Source organism: Chenopodium album, chromosome 1 (genome assembly GCF_948465745.1).
Source record: "Chenopodium album chromosome 1, dcCheAlbu1.1, whole genome shotgun sequence".
NCBI classification, from domain to species: Eukaryota; Viridiplantae; Streptophyta; class Magnoliopsida; order Caryophyllales; family Amaranthaceae; genus Chenopodium; species Chenopodium album.
This window is the reverse complement of record NC_137834.1, coordinates 31,291,272-31,313,529: the sequence shown is the minus strand read 5'-3', so window position 1 is coordinate 31,313,529 and position 22,258 is coordinate 31,291,272.

The following is a 22,258-nucleotide window of genomic DNA, read 5'->3' as shown; positions in this document are numbered from 1 at the left end:
AGGGGGTCTTCGCACAGCTCTAAGCACAGAGTAAATCGGAATTTAAAATCCTAAAATTCTGAAATCCCTAATCTCTCAAACCCTCTTACTTTCATACTACTTTTTCCACTTTCTTCCCAACTACTCTTCAACCCTAATCCATCCATTGAAGCCCTTGGAGGTATAAAGAATAAAGAAGGTCCATAAACATCTAAGACGAAGATCTAAGCATACATAGAAGAACGGTTAGTTTCATGAGGACTTAGATAAATCACTTTTCTTTTATTGTTTAAATAACTTTAATTGATTAATTAGTGTTGTTTGATCACTTTACACAAAATTTTAATTAATTAATTCACATAGTACTCTTTAGTTAATCAAGACTAGAATTTGGATAATTAATTGTTGTTTTATCACTTAAGATAAGGCGAATATTGTTTATTTCTTGCTCTCTTCACGAATTTGATTAATTAAGAATAACGGCTTTTGCAATGTAAGTGTTCAAATTTGATTATAAGTGTTATGCATTTTACTGAATAACACGGTAAAATACATAACACTTGGGGGGTAATTTAGAAATAATAAACCATTCTAAGTGTTCAAATTTTTTTTCGAACATCACGAAAAAAAATCTTCACACTTGGGGGGCGGGGGGTAATAGTATAGAATTTTTTTAAAAAAATTCGAGACATTCGTAGCAAAGGTGTCGCGCGCAACTGGAATAGTTGCGCGCGGATGTCACGCGCGACTGGCTCGCGCAACTACAAATGTTGCACGCGCCACCTGATGAAAGACTGCGAACCAAAATTTTTACGTTTGAATGAAGTTGCGACTTCTAATTGCGGCAAAAAGAAGGTGTTTCTTAAATATAACATATACTCGGAAAATAAAATTAAACTTTGATTTAATTCTTTTTAAACAAGGTTTGATTAAATTTTCATTTAATTTCTACCTAAGATATTAAAGAAAAATAAAAAATATGCATAATAAAAAAAACAACGTTAGAACTACGCAAAGACCTAATTTCGTGATGCAAATACGTAGGCAATCTTTATGATTCGGTCATATCAAAATATTAAAATAAAAAGCTCATTTTATTTCATTCAAATTGTAAAGAAAAGAGAGACATCGTTGAACTAGATTGTAAACAAAAAAAAACATAGTAGTGATTACACTTTATTCAATTTAAAACTAATGGCGAAACTGTGTAACACTCTACGGTTTTACTATGTCCTCAATTGTCACCGTCGATGAAGGAGTAATTTCCATCGCAGTATTTTCAGAAGCCTTAGAGCTTTCTCCTATACTTTTCCTCTTAACCCATACATTGTTCTTCAATTTGGGAATTAGGGTCTTTTCAACCTTTTTTCCTTTTTCCGAAGATTTCGTTAGAGTCCTTTTCGAGTTTGTTACGAAGGTTCCTTGATTATCACTCCTTGTTGTGTGGGTTTAGAGGGAGCTTTCCTTTTTGTTTCCTTCGAACGCGCCTTAGGAGATGAGAAGTCTAATTTTCTTCTCACCCCTTTTTTTTGGCCACTAGGAGGAGTAGTGGTGTCCGAATGCATCAAGGGCTTAGGTTGATTGCGAGCCGTGACGGCTTGATATTGAGATCGAGCCTTGTTTAATTCGCCCTTATCCGCCGCATTCATCCAAGCTTTGTAAAAGGAATATAATGCAATACTCGCAGTAGGATTTTGTACTGCCCATCTAGGAAGACTTGACCAATACTCTATCCAACGAAAAATTCGCTCGGGTTAAAAAATCACATCTTTAGGGGCATCACAATCTTGCGGGGGAATAATTTGTTTCATCCCATATTGTCTCATTACCCTGCAAGGAAAAATATAAGTAGAACTAGATAGGCCTAAAAGCCTAATGTAAGGGCAATTGAAACTATTCCCAATCATACTATTTATGTTCCACTAAGGAATCACAAAGCGTATGTTAGGAACCTCATGACAGAAAAACGACGTCCATTCCTCTTCGTTCTTATTCTTATAAAGGATTCGACGTCCAGGGAATGTCCTTACTCCATTAGCCTCAAGGTTTTGTGGCTGATCAACAATTCGCAAGCACTCCATGAGCCTAATCTGGAAAAAAAAGAAAAAAAATCAGTTTGCGATTTTTTATACAAGTTGGTGGCGCGCGCAACAAAACCAGTTGCGTGCGCCATCCGCGCGCAGCGAAGAAGATCGTGCTGGTCATGCCAGCGCAACTTGGTAACTTGCGCTGATAATTGACGAAAAAAAAGAAGTACGTGTAATAGGAGTGGACTTCCCGTGAAACCGTTTTCGTTAGGGTCTCCTCTAAGGCGATTCAAACATAGAACAGTTTCCGCCAAAGCCAAAGGAGCGGGTGAATGACATCCCTCTATTTGCTCTACTATGGACACCATGGAATAATCTCCGTATTCTTTGCCTATCCTAAGTAAATAATTAACAACAAGACAATAACATAAAACACGAATTTTAAAGCGTTGTTTAGTCATGTTGTCACGAGGGGCGACAAAATGTTCAATAAATTGAATCAAGTTCACGCCTCCTTCAGTTCCAATGTTGGTCATATCATTGTCGGACAAGCCAAAAAATCTTTGAAATATAGGTTTGGGATCCGACAAGGTAGGTGAATAAGTCACAGGGATAGTTTTTATAGGGAAACCTAGCAAGGCCTCAAACTAGAACAGATGGTGGTTAGAGTCCCAATGGTTGACTGCGGCATGAAGAAAACCAAAGTTAACCACTAGTTGCATGTAATTCAATAGAGGGTCTATGTGGTAAATTTTGAAAGCTAGTTTGTCCTCGGTTGAAAGGGAAGTGACCCATTGCTTCAACGTTGTTCAAAGGTCTTCACCATTGTTAAAAAAAAAAGAGAGAATGAGATGTAAAATCCAAAACGATGATTAATACATGAAATGTTATAAATAACAATATGTGTACAAAAGACGGTTGCTGCACATTTGTTTCCTAAAATAAATTACAATATGTGTACAAAAGGAATCCGGGTGCTTGGCGACTACTAGACGGTTGCTGCACATCCTGCAAAATCAGAAACGATGATTAGTACATGAAATGTAATAAATTCGTTGAAAAGAAAAGAAATAAAACTTACCGCGATCATTCGATGATCACGGCATGATAAAGTCACGAGGGCTCTCTGAAAAGCAGCTCAAAAAGCACGTAAAGTCCTCACCATGTCGTTCATAGTTTCCCGCGGAACCTGTTCCAAGAATACAAGGACAGTTAGTAAACAAATGTATATGAAACAAAAAAATAAATATAAATGTTTAAGTACATATACACAAAAGACATACCGACTCAACCGTCTCAGGTACAAACGGTATCCCCTCATCATCCTTCGGTGTTGGAAGGGTCTCACGAATTACCTATCCAACAACATCGGTATACGTGATCTCCGCTGTAGGAGGCACCCAACCACCTAGCTCGACCCACTAAAATATACATGAAAAAACGATAAAAGGGTCAAAGTTCCGAAAAATAAATAGAAACAAGGAAAAGAGAGAGCTAGAGTACTAACCGGAATAAAAGCCGGAAAAGGAGTCAGTCTGGATGCTATAAAAGCCGGATAAAAAACCTCCAGCAGCACCAGCTGCTCCGCTGGATAACCAAGGATCGCCTGAGCTCGATCCTCGATAGACAGCGAGTCCAGACGTAACATCTGGATCGGAGGATCCGCAGGAACCAAAGGCTCCTCGGACGAAAGCTGCCAGAGAACACGCTCGCATAAAAACCAAGCGTCTGTCCTCTGGAGCACCGAGAGTCCCTAATAGAGGGCCCGGAAACAGCAACGAACCATGCCAGACCGGATAACCTCAGGGACTCCGACGATCAAACTCCAAGGACGGAGACCGATCTATAAAACAGAACCACATGAAAAATCGATAGAAAATAAATGAAATCAAAGAATGCACATGTAGTTGCAATAGTCACCGATGCACGAGTCGCCGAAAGGATCCTCTGGCGAAAGTCGCCGGAAGAAGTGGCTCGTCTCTACTTAATCACGACCAATCGATGCCCGATAGAAAAACGAGTAGCCTCAAGCACCCAGGGGGCTAAGAAATGGAGGTACGAGTATCCCCAAGCCTAAAACCGAGAAAAGATAAGCCTAAAAGAAAAAAACAAAAGTAATAACCGAAATAAGTTTAGAACACGTACCTCAAGGATACGACCATGCCACGTAAGGGAGATCCGAGGCACCTCAGTAGTTGTCGCGGAATCCATCACCCGGGTCGCCTTGCCCATTGCTGTAAGCATACGGGCATACGAGACCTCCGCCCAACTTAGATCAGGTCACTGACTTGCCCCAAATCACTAAGGCAAATAAGTAACCCAATGGCGAAACGCTCTCCTCGATAACTCAAGATAGAGACAGAAAGAACGTGAGCAATGTATATCCGAGCCAGCTGCTTAGGTGTACACGTCTGATCAAGCTCGTCAGCCGACAACTCGTTGGCAAGAACCGAGTACGGACAAGACAGCGCGTACACGTGAAGGGCCTCTGCAAGACAGTCCCCCACAAGGTTACACAGTCTTTCGTCTAACCCCTTAACGAACTCTATGACTACGGGCTCGCCTCCGAAAGGAAAACCCGTAATCATAGAGAATTCAAAAGGGGTAACTGTCTTCTCTCCCCATAGAAAGTGGAAAGTGTTGGTGCAATCCCACCAAAACTCAAGCAATCCACGGAGGAAAGCTGACGATGCAGGCTGACTCGATAAATCCCGAAGAGCCGCCAGCAGGGAGTCAATCCCGGAAAGTGCTACAATATCCTTTGCCACCTCGAGCAAACTCTCAAAACCGGCTCGCAAGTTATCAGAGCCGTATAAACGCATGCTAGGCTCACTCTAAATAAAAGAATAAAAAAAACTATTATGGTTTAAAAAGGAAAAACAAAGGAAAAGAGAAAGAAACAAAGGCACGAAAAACTCATGATGCTGCGCCACCCTCTGATCGAAACATGGTGGTCTGGGTCCCACTTAAGGACCCTAGGGTCCCAGTTGGAAGGAGCCTCCCAAACCACATCCTCCAGGCGACGTCGATCGGCTGCTACGCGTCGCTCTCGAACCTCCTCTCGAGGACAGGCTACCCTCTTCCGAGGGCGAACCGCCTCGTCCGGACCACCTAGAATCTCCTCATCATTGACAAATCGAGGCGAGTCCATGCTTTGATGGATCAAGTTTCTTTAATTAATTTACTTTATTTCCTAGACTAAACTATTATACGTATTCTAGACTCATTTTGGCAGCATCACATCTGCCGATAGGGCAAAACTTGAAAATCAAATGCCTCCCATACTTGGGGGCTACGATACCTGCATTTAAACTCAATAAATGGGGGCTTCTAACACCCACAAATGCCATCCGATACCTGTTTCAACTAATTATTCAAGGGATTGTATTCCAAAATCTAAAAGAATCAACTACTTCAAGACGAATAATAGTAATATAAACACAATTATCGTGTACCAAACAATCTTGAAATTCGAATATGGCAAAAATAGGCTAAGTATACACTTCGCGCCAATTTTTTCGGATTAAAAATTTTCAAAAATTAATTATGGAAGAAAAACTAGTTCCAATTCTACAATTGCTGCATAATTGACAAGCATAACCAAAATGAGCAAATAAAATAACAGAAAATCAAAGCAAATTCGAGTAGAATTGCAAAAAACGCACTCACACGAAGAAATGCTCATACAAGGTTCAAAACTTAACCATTTTTCATGAAATTTGTTGCAAAACACTCCTCAAACATAGCATAACAACATGGAACAAACAATTTCAAGAATAATGGACCCAATTGAAAACCCCCAAATTCGAAATTTAGGGTTCAACGGTTCAAAAATCGTCCCAATTAAGCCTAAATCAAACGAAAAACAACCAAAAAACTTACATTGGATTATAGCAAATATGAATTAGGACGAAATTTGCTTCCTTTAGCTTCAAAAATCGCAAGAAACCGAGCTCTTTACAGAGAGAAAGGGGCAAAAATGGATGAAGGGAGGAGAGAGAAGGCGAAATGAAAAATCGCGTTTTGCGATTTTCTTTGCTGAACTGAGTGTCGCGCGCAACTAAATCAGTTGCGCGTGACATACCAGCGCAATTCAGAATGATGCGCGCGCCTGTCTAGCGCGACCCACTGAGTTGCGCGCGGATACTAGTATCTAATATGACCGAAATCTTGATTTTGATCGGTTTAATCATTTTTTTAAAGGTTTTGCTTGCTATTAGACGTAATGGCGCGAAATTATCAAAATATTTTTAAATTTCTTTGCATATTGTAGTTTGTTTTCTTCTTTGTTAGTTTTTTGCATCATTCTTGCATGCACACCGTGCTTTGTTCCTTCCCCAAGCATACGTTTTGAACGTTTTTCGTAAGAGTGCCTTAAGACGTTCCGTGGTGGTGCTTTACGTAAAAGCACCCATAGACAGGTTTGTCATTTTACTGTACTGACGTTACAAATGTCCGGGTTTTCTTCTTTTTTCACGTCCGAAGCAAAAAGCAAGGCGTTTTCATGCAGCGTAAAAATGCAAATGGCGTTTTTTACGGTGCAAAATTGTACGGCTGTAGGGAATATTTCAAGCATTACCCCTAGCTTGAACCCCACTGTGATTATACACTAAAGTATGGTGGCGTCCAAAGGGAAAGAAGATAGAGCAAAAGAGTCGCCACCAAGTTTTAGGAACTTCTAAACCGTTCACGAGGTGAAGGTTACACCCCTTAGCGATCTAGGAGATCGTCAACTCCAATAGGTCTGGAACCATGATTGGTAGTTCGGGGATGAAGGTACAAATCCATTCTAAAAGAGATTGAACCTGCCCTAATAATAGGCCTCTACTTTATTCTCATCGTATTCATGTGCGCCTTCTGACTAACATGCAATTAATAGGATTAACCCTAAACCTTTTTATCTATGTTGGTTGAATATTAATGCACAAACAAATCTATTATTAGCGGTCACTTGAGTTATAATCAAATTAACCCTAAACAAGATTATTAATTATCTTATTAAGCATGATTTACAAGTACCAATTCCCTTTAAACCTGCATAAAAGGCGTGATCAAACAATAATAATAAATAAATCATGCATCATAATAATAATCATGTTAAAGCATAATAATAGCAAGATCCTAGGCATAATACTAACAAGATTAATAACAAACCCTAGCATGTCACTAAACATCAAAGATTAGATATTTACCCCTAACATGATACTAACATGAATATTAGGAAGAAAATAGGAAGCATCGCAGGAAACACAATTGTCATATTTGATAATAGAAATTATAGTTGTTACCCTAAACATGATACTAGGAAGATCAAAACGCCCTAACACGACACTAGGAATCATAATAACAACCTAGACATGATTTCTATATCATAATATCAATAAATCAATTCAAGCACTTACTTGGATGCCTCGTATCTCTTTCTATTAACAAAATACACGCGTTAGTAACTTCAAGGAAAATAATAAACAAAACAATTAAATTAAATAATTGAAATAGAGATTTGGGACCAAACCCTCAAAAATTAAAACCTTTCACGTCTAGGGCGAAGGCAACTTCGAATTTTGCGAGGTGTTTCTAGATCTTGTGAATGTGGAATTTTATAAAGAAAGCTAGAGAGAGAGCAGAATTCTTAAAAGCTAGAGTGAATAAGAAAAATAATTGTTGTTGATGGAAATTGATGATTGAAAATGGAGGTTTTAGGAGGCTATTTATAGAGAAAAATAGCCAAACGGATAGAAAAACAAATCAGAGCTTCGAGAGAAATAAAAAGGTTAGCGCATAGCGCCAGACGCTAAGCATTAGCTTGGCGCTAATCCCTGTCGTCAAGCACTAAAAATTAAATTCACGCATTTTCTTAATCCTGATAAAATTTAGCCGTACGGAGAGCGAAATTGTATTTTCCTCAAATACACTCTTTTATTCTGATTTAAACTCCAAAAAGTCAACCAAAGTCAATTTATCAATGTTAATTGAATTAGGAATGAAAAGAACAATCTTGAAGAATCTAAAAGACTAAAATAAATTCTAATTGCATTAGGAATGATAAATCAATATTAGGCCCTCCTCTAGATCGTTGGCCCGCATATAAGAACCAAACCAGGCCCAGTTTAGTAATTTGGCTATAACTTCCTCATTGTTCATCGGAATTGGGCTTATAATATATCGTTGGAAAGCTCTTTTCAAACCCCATCAAACTACAACATCATTGGACCCTTGCTATGGACCAAATCAAAGTGCATTGGCTGTTTTCTTAAAATAGGTTTTCAAAAACAAAGAGAAGAGAAAAGAATAAAAACTATCCACAACACTAGACCTTCCACACTTTCACTTCATTCGATTATGATTCGACGTGAAAGGTACTCATTACCGGGTTTGGTTTTGGGGAGACACAGATGGGTGTCTTCCGAAGCCCCCACTTTGACTAAGTTTGGAGAAACACAAGTTTCGAAAACAAAAGTCAAAGTATCGATAGGGACGGAAATTATTAAGAACGTTCTGCGATCCTAAATCACTCTTGTAACACCGATACCTGCAAAATAGCGTTAGTTAAACAGATAAAAGAGTTAAGAAACGCGTATCTTGCACCGTCGAGCACACGTCTCTATTTGTAACCGATTTGTTGCTGTATTTGCTGTTTTTGTGATAACCTTCCGCAAGCCAGGGAACGTCATCCTGCTGTTTGTTTTGACGACCTTCTAAAAGCTAGATAATGCCGCCTGAAGACTGCTACGCTTGTAACTTCCTCCAATTCCGCCGTGATAGACTTCTGCAAGCTAGAGAACCGCATTGAAGATTGCTTCGCTTGAAACCACCTTCTAGCGCTTTGTGACCATCTTCCGCAAGCCAGGGAATACGATCGAAGATAACTCCGCTTGAAATCACCTCTAGTTGTTTGTGACAACTCTCAACAAGCTAGGGAACGCTGTCGAAGATATCCTCGCCTGAAGCTATCCTCATTTGTTGCGATAATATTCCGAGGAAAATTATCGAAGACCCACGCTTGTCGATCTTTAAAAGCTCGCTTGAACTTTGCTTCCACTATGCCAGTACGTTGGCGCTTTTGCTGCTTTTGAACCTGTATGTCGGTGCCTTCTGAATTGTGAACCAGTATGTCGGTGCCTCTGCTGTATGAACCATTACGTCGGTGCTTTTGCTATATGAACCATTATGTCGGTGCTTTGCGATGAGCCAATGCTTAGGCGCTTTAACCTAAGTGAGACGATCATTGATTAGGTCGATAACTTTATGCAATGTAATCAAGCCGATTACTAAATCATGTCAAATTGCTTAGAGGGGCTAACTGGCGTACTAAGGAACCCAAATTGTTGTAAGAGGTCGGAGTAACCACACTAAGTGGCTGAACATTCTGTCGCCACTGAAATTCTGCTGGCGCCACATATTTGGCTCTAGCGCCAGGCGCTAAACCTTATCATCTAGCGCCAAAGCCTGTCGCTTGGCGCTAGAGTCGGGATTTCCGTATATATCCCTTTCTTCGTCATTTGCGCTGCTGCTGCTTGCTTTTCCTCAAGAAATCGCCGGTGAAGTTCAATTCACTCGTTCTTGCTCGCTTCTCAACCGAATTCACTCAAATTTGTTGCAAATCAAAGCTTGTTTCATATACTTTCCCGATCTATGTAAGTTTTCTCCAAACTCACTGCGGTTTAGATGAATTTTGCTCATGTTTGTTCACAAATTTGGTGAAGAAACGAACAAATCACCATTGTTGGACCTCTTAAGGTCGGGAATACAATGTAGCTTGTTCTTGATGTTCTTGCTAGCAATTCTTGTCTAATTTGTCACAATAATTACCATAGCATTGTAAGAAATTGTTTGATTGCTTGAAAAATGTCGTGTATGCTCAATTTGACATTGTGCTCTGTTTTAGTACTACGTACTCTATTTTTTGCGAAAATAGTATCATGCGGCTAGACGAACCTTAGATACTATAGAATCTTAATTTATGATGATTTTGCACAATGTAACATGGCTAGACAGCGAGGTTCAGGTTCACGGTCCCGAGACACGCGACGGGTGCATGAGCCCATAGAGGAGGACGCCGACCCGTCCACTTCTCTTGGTCCCTTCCCTGAGTGGGATGAGCGGACTCTGTACTTTTCCCCCGTCAACCATATTTCTGAGAGGGTGCAATTTGGGATCACGGTTGGTAGGACGCGCTACCACGGCTCAGGCGGAGATACCCTGGGTGACTTGTACAAGATGCATATCAGAGTCGATGGAGCAGTGAGAATTCTATGGGAGTCTTGCGGGTTGACTGCACTGTTTGAGACCTCGGAGGCCATGATTGCCTCTAGCGGGGGTCACGACGTGGCTCGTGCCCTGGTGGAGTTCTTTTGGGACACCACCAACACTTTGCACTTCCCTAAGGGTGAGATGATGGTCACCCCGACCGACTTCAGTCTCATAACGAGACTAGATTTTAGTTCTATTGCGCTGCCGTTCGACAACGACATAAGTGTCTTCTCTCCTAAGGTTGAGGAGCTATTGGGTCTGGTTGTTGTTCGGGCTCGTGCAGAGGTAGAGTCGACTTAATTTAGCGCTAAAGGCATTCGCCGATCAACTCTGGCGGAAGCTTTCTTGGATGATGCGACCACCCGAGAGCAGTGGGTGCGCATCGTTGTGCTTATCTTGCTGTCAGGGACGTTTTCCCCTGACAAGGGTAGTAGAGTGCTGCTTTACTACCTACATGCGGTCCATGATCTTCACTTGATCAGGACTTACGACTGGGCCTGCTTGGCATATGCTGACTTTGTTCGAGCGTTACGAGACTCGTGTCGACATCAGTCATTCACGTGAAACGTCGCTCTGTCCGACTTCTGGAGAGTAGTAGAGGTATACTTTATCTCCTGTAAAGTTTAGCTCTAAGATTTGGTTAGCACTTGCTGATACTTTTTGCCTTTTGTAGATCTGGTTCTACGAGTAATTTACTTTAGTTGCGCCGGCGAGACCGTCGCCACAGAGGTTTCCAGTGAGCGCCTATTGGGGAGGCCGTCGCGCTAGGATGTCTACTGCTTACGTCCGAGATCAGATCATCTCGGTTTGGTTCTTTGTATAGTTAAACACTTTCGTATTACCTTTGGTAGATTCTTATCATATAGGCATTCTTCACAGGAGCCTGACGTGCAGTACCGGCCGTGGATCGGCTTGGTTATCCCTGGGTTAGCTGCGCAGTACACCGTTGAGCGTCGCTATTTATTAGGATCATATGGGGAGATTGCATATCTTGGAGAGAGGGTTTCTATTCACCATTCCTCAGACACTTTCGTCGTTCCTGCTCCTCCGCTGCATCGTATGTTCAATGGCGCGAGGTTGGTGAGCATGTCAGAGAGAGCTGGTACCCCTTGGCGATCTTATACGATCCTTAGACGGTGCTATGAGGAGGAATTGCTGCTGTTGTTAGCTCCAGCCCCTATTCTAGCTGAGGAGGTGGCGGTATGATTTTCATCTTTTACCTTTTGTTAAGTAGCCCCCAAGTAATATTTTAATGATTTTGATCTGCTTTCGTCAGGCGGGGCCTACTGAGTTCGTGCCACCTCATATGTCCATCCATTATCAGGAGACATACGGGCCGATTGAGGAGATGATTCCTCCGGCTCTTGAGGATGAGCGCTTCGTGGAGCGGTCGATTCCTCGCCACTAGACTCGGGTAAGCTTTATATATTTGCAATTTAGCTCATGTATGTTATGCATTATTACTGACTTTATTTCTTTCACAGTTCTCGTAGGAGGTGGTCACGACGATGGCACGGTGTATAGATGCCTTCCGGAGCCAGCTCGTTCGAATGAGGAATGTGGCTACGTGTCGTCGCGACGACGCCATTTAGGAGGTAGTTTTCCTTCTTATTTTTCCATTATTACTTCTATTTTGATTTTTTTTTACTTAGTTTCTTCGTACAGGGTCAGCCTATTCTTTCTCGTACCCTGATGAGACCTGAGGTGCGGAGAGACCCGGCGAGGTCTAGCTCGAGACGTCGTCGTACTGGCTATGGCGTTCGGGGTGGTCGTTCTAAGGCTACTCGGACCGAAGCGGTGGAGGGCTCAAGCTCTTCATCTGATGGTGCACGTATGTTGAGCCGGTAGGCCAGGGAGAGGCTACCTCGGCTCTTAGAGGTGGTGGGATGTACGAGGTCGGCTCGTCATTGTAGCAGCCTCAGCCCCAGGGTGACCTTTGGTGGAAAGGTCCTGAGCTGAGTTTTCCACCTCCCGAGGAGACTGAAGCTGGAGATGGGGAAGAGGTTACTCCTCGTACTGCGCACTTTTATGATATGATGTCTCTCATCATCTACGTCCTCCGGCGCCGTAGTTTATACCTGTGCTTTTTTTATTTTGACTTGGATAGAACTTTGCCTTTATTAGACTTATTTATTAGACATATCTGTATATACATACCACTATGAGTTTATCTTTTAACATTTATTTATTATTATTTTTTATGTGCATGTTTGTGTGCGCAAAGAATTGTGATAATTAATAATTTTGCGCAAAAATTCCGTCATTTTTATTATTGATGGAGGGTATTCGACTTTCTCCCCCAAAAAAGAAAATGAAAAATAAAAATATTGGATTTAAAAAAAAACTTAAAAAATAAGTCCAAATAAAATCCAATAAAATATAATTAATATAATTGATATACTTAATTAAGAAAAAGGGGTTAAAAAGGATAAAAGATCGTAAAGCCATTATCCAGACTCGAATCAGCCAGAAAAACGCAGTTTTTGAAAAGCTCGTATGATAAGACACGTCAGCGCCATCTGGCGCCACGCGTTTTACGTTACCGCCAGACGCTAATTCTTAGCTCTTGGCGCTAAGCTCTGGCGTTAGGCGCCAGACTATGTCGTCTGGTGCTGATGAGCGCTGACTCCGAATTTTATCTGGATTGAAACTATGCCGATGTTGTGTATAAATAGCCCCTTGGTCTGCCGATATTCTCTATAATTTATGTAGAAAAAATAGTCTTAGCTTTTGAAAAAATAATAATCATGTCTTTAATCACTAAGAGTTTTACCAACTTCACTTATGAATGGTATCGGTCTCTAACTGCCAAGGAGAGAAAAGGATTAGACTTTTTTCATATGGGGGGTATTTATGGTGTCAAGGGGGTAGATCTTGATATAGAATTCATTCATACCGCCTTAGAATATTAGGATGTGGATACTCATTGTTTTAGACTAGGGTGTGATGAAATTATCCCTTTGCAGGAAGAATTCGGTGCTATCTTAGGCTTCCCTCCATTAGATCTTGCAGTCATCCCTAGAATAAATGAATATTATTATAAGGATTTTGAGCGCTTCATTAATTTAAAAGACAAAGATCTAACAAATATAATACATGGTAGCATAGTTAATTTGAAAGAATTTGCCCGCCATTATTTTGATAGACCTTATTCTGAGTCTTTTCATGTTTATAGAAGAAGGGCTTTTCTCTTTTGCAAGCTTAACCAATATCTTCTCACTAGTGGTAAAACTAATGATGGTCAAGAAATTATATCAACTGTTTTGAAACAGATCTAATCTTGGAAAAATCCAATGCCACTAATCGTTGGAGAGACTATGCTTAGTCTTGATGAATTGAAAAGAAATCCGAAAGCACCTTTTCGGGGCTCTCCAATTTTATTACAGGTAGAAAAATAATATTTTTAATTACAGAAATCAAAAACATATTTTTGTATAGTAATATTAATTTATTTGCATTGAATTTTTTACAGATGTGGCTAATGGAGAGACTAGAATTAATTAGTCCCCCCGACAACGTTGAAAAATACACTCTAAATTGCTTTGTGAGAAGGAAGAAATACTTCTTTAAGATGGGGCGCCATGAATGGAAGAAGGTCTTTGCCTCTTGCAACTTTGCCCTCAAGTGGGTCATCTCTTGGTGGAAAATAGAGAAGATGGTTGGTGTCAACAGGCAACCCTTTTTCCGTCTTCCAAGCTTATCAAAGATGACTTTTTATTATTTTTGCAGGGTAAAAAGACAGTACGACCTACTTCAAACCATTCCTTCAGGGGATCTTCGTCGTCCCTGTGAATTCCCTGTTTCTCAAGAAGTAGAGAAATTTGATGCTTATTGGAGCATTAGACCTTTATGGGAAGTGATTACCCAAAAGGTTCCTCCTTCCTTGCCCAATGATGTGAAGAGGTGGCTTCTCAAGAAACCTTCAAGGGACATGAAGAAAAATCAGAGTAAAACCGATGTGAAAAGTCGTCTAGGTGACAAAGTGATTCTCGTTAAGGAACGCTTGGGTGAAAAGGTTGAATTCAAAACACCTACGATGCCTAGGAAGAAGAGCTCTACGAAGGATAAAGGGAAGAGAAAAGGTGACACTTCAGAGAAGAAGGCTTGGGTAGGGAAGAAACATGGAATCCTAGCTAAGGGAGAAACTATTTACTCCAAAATTGAATGTAGGTCCTCTAAAGGATCACTACTAGCTAAAGTCATGGATGATGAAGAGGATACAGACAATAATTGTAAGAGAGCAAAGAAAGAGAAAAAAGATTAAAGCATTGCTTAACTTTCAATTATTAGATTTGGTTTTAAATTTAAAGTTAATTTGTTTTATTTAAGCTTTATTTAATTCCATCAATAATGTAATTTGTTAGTTTATTTTATTAATGAAATTTCAGCTTTTTAATTAAACCATCTCCTTTAAATTAAATTTATTAAAGCAATGAAAACTGAAAATTTTTAATTTTCAAGAAATTTTTTCGAGTACGGAAGTCGAAAATTTTCCAAAAATCACCGAAATATTCCCAGATACTCCCAGATTAATGGCGCCACTTTTTCACGACTGGCGCCAGCTGCGGCAGTCTGTCGTCAGGCGACAGACACTGTCGTCTAGCACTAGAGTTAATCGGATGGCGACGGAACTTATTATGTGATGATGAGGTTGTTTCTATTGGAGAGTTTTTGTTTGAGGGAGATATGAGTCATGAGTGTTGTTTTGAGGATTCTATGATTGATTTTCATGCCCTCATTGGTGATGTGAGGCTTTGTAAGACCATTGTTTCTCCTCCCCTTCCTCATGTCCCTTTATCAAGGAAATTTGACCACATCTCCTACTATCCCATGTTCCTCCCATCTTTTGTCAAAGAGCCTATTGAGGACCTTCTCTTGTTTGATGAGACTTTTCCTTTTCATCCTCCTATTATTGAGGAAATGGGTGATTGCGCCACCCAAAAAGATTTTGAGGAGGTTTTGCCATTTTAATCTTTTCCTTATTTTTCTTCTTCTTTCTCTTCTTATTTTCTTGATTTTCTTTTGATTTTTGTTCCTTCTTTTGGCATCTTCCTCCTCACTTATGTGCAATACTCTTGTTGCACGCCCTCCTCCCCTCGTTTGCCTACTTGTTATCATATGAAATGTGTAGTAGTGCATTTGATAATCTCTTGCGTTCGTTGCAATATTATTTACTAGAGTGGTCTCGCTAGCTTGGACGTTAATCAAGCCTTTCTCGAGAAGTCACCCGAGGTTTTTATTGCTTTCATTTTCTTTTCTTTTTAGATTAGATTTTCTCTCATGGAAATGTTTGTGTGCCCCTTTCTAGGTACATAACTTGATATACACTTATGCATTGGTTTGGATCAAGAATTAAGGAAGTTTAATGCCTATTTTTCCTAGCATATGGAAATCGAGATTCAATTCAAGAAGAAATTGGCTTTGAAAGGTTAAATTGGTTCATTTGAGGGTAATTACACCCACCAATATCCGGTAATATCTTTCCTAGCTCTTTCTCTAATGGTTGGTGACTCGTTGGACTTGTGTTGGTTTGTTGGATTGATTTCTTTCTTTTCCCCTCCCATGGATTATTTGGTTTATATTTGAGTATATTGTTTCATTCAAGCTTGGGGGAGGGTATTCTATCATGTTTGGTGGGATGTTGATTCATTTATTCCATGCACTTGAGTATATGCATTTCCATGTCTTTTCTTTTATTTTGAAAAATCCAAAAAGATTTTTGTTTACTTTCAAGGTAATTTTGGCAAAATGTGTTTTGTTTGTTCTTATTTTGGACATTTTGTTTTGGGACTTGAATCCTTGAATGTTTTTCTTCCTAAGTGGTAAATGTATGCACGGTTTGAGAGTTTCATTGGTTGACTCTAGGATACTATATGCTAAGGTAGTCGGGTTAAGAACTTTTAGGGGTCCATGAAGCCTTAGTTCACGGGAATGTGGTAAGATGGAGTTGCTCTCTATAGTGGATTTGAAACCCTTGGTTGGTATTTTTTTGGTTATAATCCTTTGTGAGCTTCATTTGTTCTAGTCTTCATCACCTTGTTGAGTGGCAATTTAGGATCCTTGATTATGCATGACTTAATCCTTGTTTTGACCTCTAGCTCCCAAGATCGTGACCGAGCCATTCTAGAGGAGGAAAAGGGCACGTTTTCTCATTTTTCTTTATCTTCTTTTTATTTTGTTAAAAATTTGGTTTTCTATTTTACATCGACCTACTTATTAACCAATTTGAGCCTAATGTTTCCAGCTCTTGTTTAAATCGCGTTACAAACCTAATAGCTTATGTTTACCAACCCTTTTAGTTAGTGAAGCATTGGCATGTGAGGTTCGAGATTTTAGAGTGTTGAAAATGAACAAGACATTTTGTGAATTGGTTTAAGTACGGTCTTGAAAGTTGAGCTTTAAAAGAATATGCAAAAAAGTTTGAGAAGAAAGATGCAATTCAAGAAAATCAAGGATTAAGTCATGCACCAAATAAGAGCTAATTACAAAAAAATAAAAAAATAAAAATTGGAAAAGAAAAAAAAAAAACACAAAAATATTTTAGTTTGGTTTCGTTTTCTACCCTAGTTTAAGCATTGAGGACAATGCTTCGTTCAAGCTTGGGGGGGGGGAGCGTTCCTTCTTTTTTTGTATATATTGTGTGTTGGTGTTGAGTAAGCTTGGGGGAGATGGCATTATTGGTAATTTTCTTTGATATTTTGTGACTTCTTGAGTTTGTTTTTGAGAGTAGGCCACTCTTTTGCTTAACTTAGGAAATATCACCAAAATTTTCAAATTTTTACCCCTTAACCCTCAGCCTTACGTTACAACCCAATAAAAGACCCTTAGACTTTAGTGGGGTTGAGTCAAAGAATGGTGGAGGGAGATAGAATTCAAACCTATGGAGAGAGTATGCATAGTTGAGATGTCGGGATTACCTTCTCAAAGTTTTTCATTTCTTTTTCTTTTTCGGTTCCTTCGAGGAAACATGAGAAACTAGCTTAAGGGTTGATTTGAAGCTAGTGAAGAGAACGCGGCCCAATTAGTTGGGGATAGGGTGGATTGAGTCCTCATTAGTTCTCTATGCTTAGCATATTTTATGTTTCAATCAACCATTGACATCTTGGAACGTGTATACATTTGTCTATATAGAAAGGTTTGCATTCATTGGTGCTTGTTCTTATCTCTTGTCCAAATACGAATTTGTGTTTTCTTTCTGTTTTTATGTTTCTTTTTCCTTTTCGTTTTATCGCCTTGCCTTGGTTTTTGTATATAATTGTGGGTAAAACTCTTAGGAAACCCTCACGAGAGCACACTCGTCCTCTAGGGCGATCTAGGGGTTTAAAGGGCTTGTATTTAGTTGCTAAAATTGACCGTGATTCCTACGAAAGTGAGTTAGTGTACATTCTCATCTCCTTTAGTGTCTTAGCTTTGCTTGAATGATTCACTCCCTTTCTCTTTGTCTTGCTCGAGGACGAGCAAAGGTTTAGCTTGGGGGAATTTGATGAGTGACATTTATGTCACTCCTAGGATAGTGTTTATGTCTTGTTTTAGCTAGTTTTAGGGTGTTTTGTAGTTGTTTTGTTCAAATAATGCGTGCATACATGTCTCGATGTGTTTTTAATGAAATTTGCGTATATTCTTGAATGCTTGCCTTCATTGTGTGTTTGCACCGTTCCCTATACCTTATTTCTTCCCTTGGTGTTTGTGCTTAGGTATTTAAAGTCTTGGATTGCATAAAAGAAGCCAAGGAAGCATGGGAGAAGTATCGAAGAAAGAAAGGTGCAAGGGCGCGCACAATGTGCACGGGCGCGCGGCTGGAGTGTGCGGGCGCACAGCCCTGTCAGAACCCCCGTAAAAGAGGCGAAATTGCAGAATCGAGGTAGAAAGTTTTGCGCGGCCTGCACGCGACATGTGCGCGGGCGCGCAGCCAGAAGCACGGGGGCACACACCCAAGCACAAGCCGCACAACCCTCAAATGCACAGGCGCACAGATTTGTGCGAGGGCGCATAGCGAGCCCTTGTTAAGTTTTTTTTTGTGACTTCATTTATATTTGCGAGCCTTGTTTTTGTACGGGAGAACTTAATTTTTTTGTAGATCTTTTTTCCCTAGTTTTAGGAGAGCTTCTCTCACTTAGGTTTAGATTAGGATTTTCTCTTTATAGTTTAGGAGTAGTTTTAGAGAGACAAAGCTTGGATTTCCATGGAGTTTTTGAGAGGTTGAGGAAGAAACTTTGTGGAACTTTTTCTCATCTATTCAATGAGCATTTTCTAACTTTCTCTCATCTTTATTGCTTTGCTTAATTCTTAGTTTTTGCTTTTTGTTTGTTGATTTGAGTAGATTAATTAGTTTGTTTGTTTGATCTTGTTTTTATTCTTATTTTACCTTGTTTTCCATGTCTATCTTCATTATGTTAGCTTAGGTCTTGTTCTAGGGAATTGGATGAAGGTTATATTAATGAATTGAATGATTGATTGCGATTAGTATGAAATTGATATTTGATTATTGTGTATGGGGGATGCTTTTATGGATTAGAATATTTCTAGCTAATCGATTCTATGCTATTAATTGTTCTTTCAAGCAATTGTGCGAGAGTGAGTTGGTTGAGAGCCCTAAATTCTTCCATACCTTTGCTAGGCTAGTTGCACGAGAGTGAATTAGTTTAGTAGAATAATTAACATGCTTAATTGTGCGAGAGTGAGTTAAATGTGTTGATGTTCCTAATCGAGGTCATTTTCATCTATTTGTATGATGTTGTTTAATGCATTGATGTGATTGGATTCCACTTTCCCTAGTTTTAGTTATTTGCTCTTAGTAGTGTTTGGTTTAATCTCTCTCTATCTCACAACCTTTCCTACTAGTATAATTTGCACAAATTGATACATTTGGTCTATGTGGTTCGACCCTTTAATTGCCACTAACTAGTTTAGTGTAAGTTTAGGTATTATAAATTTATAATTTGGTTAGGGTTAGTAGACCAACGAGCTACTTTTACCCGCGATCAGCGATCCAAAATCATTCTTGTAACGCTGATACCTGAAAACTAGCGTTATTTAAACAGATAAAAGAGTTAAGAAACGCGTATCTTGCACCGTCGAGCACACGTCTCTAAAGATTATCGATTTTTGTTGCATTTGCTGAAGACCGCTCTGCTTGTAGCTGCCTCCGATTTCTGATGTGGTTGTCTTCCGCAAGATAGGAAACACCATCAAAGATAACTCTTCTTGTAGTCATCCTCTGCCGTTTGTGACCATCCTCCGCAATCTAGAGTACACGATCGAAGATAACTCTGCTTGTAGCCATCCTCGGTTGTTTGTGACGACTCTCCACAAGCTAAGGAATGCCATCGAAGATAACTCTTCTTGTAGCTATCTTCTGTTTTTTGACAATCCTCCACATCATAGGGAACATCGTCTATCATTGTTGCTGCATCTCGAGCTTTTTCTTGAATCATAGTGACAACCTTCCCAATCATAAATAAGCCGTCAAAGTCCGCCTCATCACGAACCGCTTTTCTCAAATCTTGGTGACAACCTCCACAATCTTAGCGAATGCTGTCGAAGACCGCCCATCTTGTGCTATCTTCTAAAATCTTGGTGACAACCTCCACAATCTTAGAAAATGCTGTCAAAGACCGCCCATCTCAATATATCTTCTCAAATCTAAGCGAGAGACCCTTTAATCTTAAAGTCCCCCTGTTGAAGACTTCTTCATCTTGAATCTTCAAATCGACCCTTCCATATTTGGAAAATCATTCTTAAGAACCAAATCTAAGATTCTTAAAGGCTTCAAATTAATTTGTGGAAATATCCCATTGTAGGAATTCTTTGTGAACCAATATTTCGGTGCTTGCGATAAGCCCATGCTTAGGCGCATTAAGCTAAGTGAGACGATCTTTTGTGAGGTTGATCAGTTATTGCGTTTGTAATCAAGCCGGCTACTTAATCAAGTCAAATTGCTTATAGGGGCTAACTGGAGTACCAAGGAACCCGGAAATTTATGCACTAGTTCCGCATAATCTAATATGGGGGCCACGCATTGTATCACCGCACCAGCGCTCGCTAGAAAATATCTCGCCGCACTTTGCTTCTATCGCCCGGCGACAGATGTTGTCGCCAGGGGACAGCCTTGTCGTCTGGCGCTGGATTCGGTTCTTCCCTATTTTGCCATTGCTGCTGCTGTTCGTTGCTTGGTTTCGCTCCGAACTTTGAACTTGGTCGTTTCCTTTCAACCAAATCCGCCCAAATCTTTTGTAAATTAAAGCTCTTCATATCTAATTTACTGATCCATGTAATTTTGCTCAAACTCCTCTCATCTTGGAAGAATCTCATGCGGTCATATTCGCGATTTTCAAAAAAATCCGAGAATGTTCTTGCTTGTAGGGATGTACCTGCATTTATATTTTGGGCTATAGGACTTTGCTCATCTTTTAGTTATCTTAGGGTTGACCTAAGGCTCAATTAAGACTTAATGTGTCTTTAACACATATGACTTTTCATGACTCGACTCAAAGTGTTTGACACATGTGTTAGACTCAATTCAAGATGATATGACACGACATGACTCAACGTTCATGACTCCTAGTAGAAACTTCTGCATTACAACTCCAACCTATCAATTTATCCTTAAAAAATAAAACACTTGATCTCGGAATCTGAGAAGATCTTACTTCAATCCATTTATTAATGAAAAATATGTATTAGGCGACGTTAAACAGGTATTATATCATACTTGTACGGATAGAGTTTATTGAAGAGAAAGAGGTCTGAGCAGTAATAGTTTATGCCTACACCCCATTGTAGGTAGGGATACCTACACCTAGGGGTGAGCATGGGACGAGTACATGTACCGTTATTACTAACGGTTCGGGTACCCGATAAACAAAATCACTAAAAGTGATACCCATAACCGGAACCGATATGTTCGGGTACCCGGATTTTCGGATCGGTTGTCGGGTACCCAATAAGATATCCAATAATGATAATTAAACTTAATTATGTAGTTATTATGATATAATTTACAACTAATTAAAAACAATACCATATGATCTTGACCAAATTATTAATAATATTACTAATAATTGATATTATAAAGTGATTATGAAATAAAGTAAAAGTTTATATTTATATTAATATATTTAAGAAGGGAAAAAAAAGCAAAAAAAATGCTTATCGGATCAGATCGGGTAACCGTTAATTTTAAAATGATACCCATAACCATACCCGATAACAAATTATCGGAACGGGTACCCGAACCGTTATGGTTATCGAATCGGGTACCCTAATTTTCCGAACGGTTACGGATCGGTTTTTCAGGTTTTCGATTTTTCGGGTAGTTTTGCTCAGCCCTACCTACACCCCCTCCTTACCCAACTCCCAATTTAAGTACTAAGTAATTTTTATTAAAAAAAAAAATTATGCTCATCATCACCATTGTTATCCTCTAAAAAACTTCATCCTATCATTTCTCTTTTCAAAAACTTTTATCATTTTCATTTTCTCTCTCCAATTCAACCTTCATTTTCTCTCTCCAAAATTCTCCATACTTTCCCTCGTAAGAGTTTCATTATCATCTATTCAAGTCACCCCTTGTCGGAGCTTCATCGTCGACGCGAATTTATTGACAAGGTACTATATATTTTCTCTCTCCTTTTCCATTTCAACAATTTGGTATAATTTTTAATTGTTGATTTTATATATTTACCCTTATTTTTTCCCCAAATTAATTATCAAATCATAGAGAAGGAAATATATAAAGTATTGGCTGAATCCTAAATCATGGTAACGTTTAATATACTCTAGTATTTTCCAATAGATCTAAGAAAATAGGCAGGAGCTTGTGATTTTGCTATTTTAAGATTAACATTGTTGGATTTTTTAGTTTTGTGCTTAATTTTTAGATTATCATTGTTGGACAAATAAAAAATTGACAATAATGCATGTACGTTTGCTGTAATTTTCTGGATTAATTAATCTATTTCATTTAATTGCTAAGAAATTTCCTTTTTAATAAAACGATA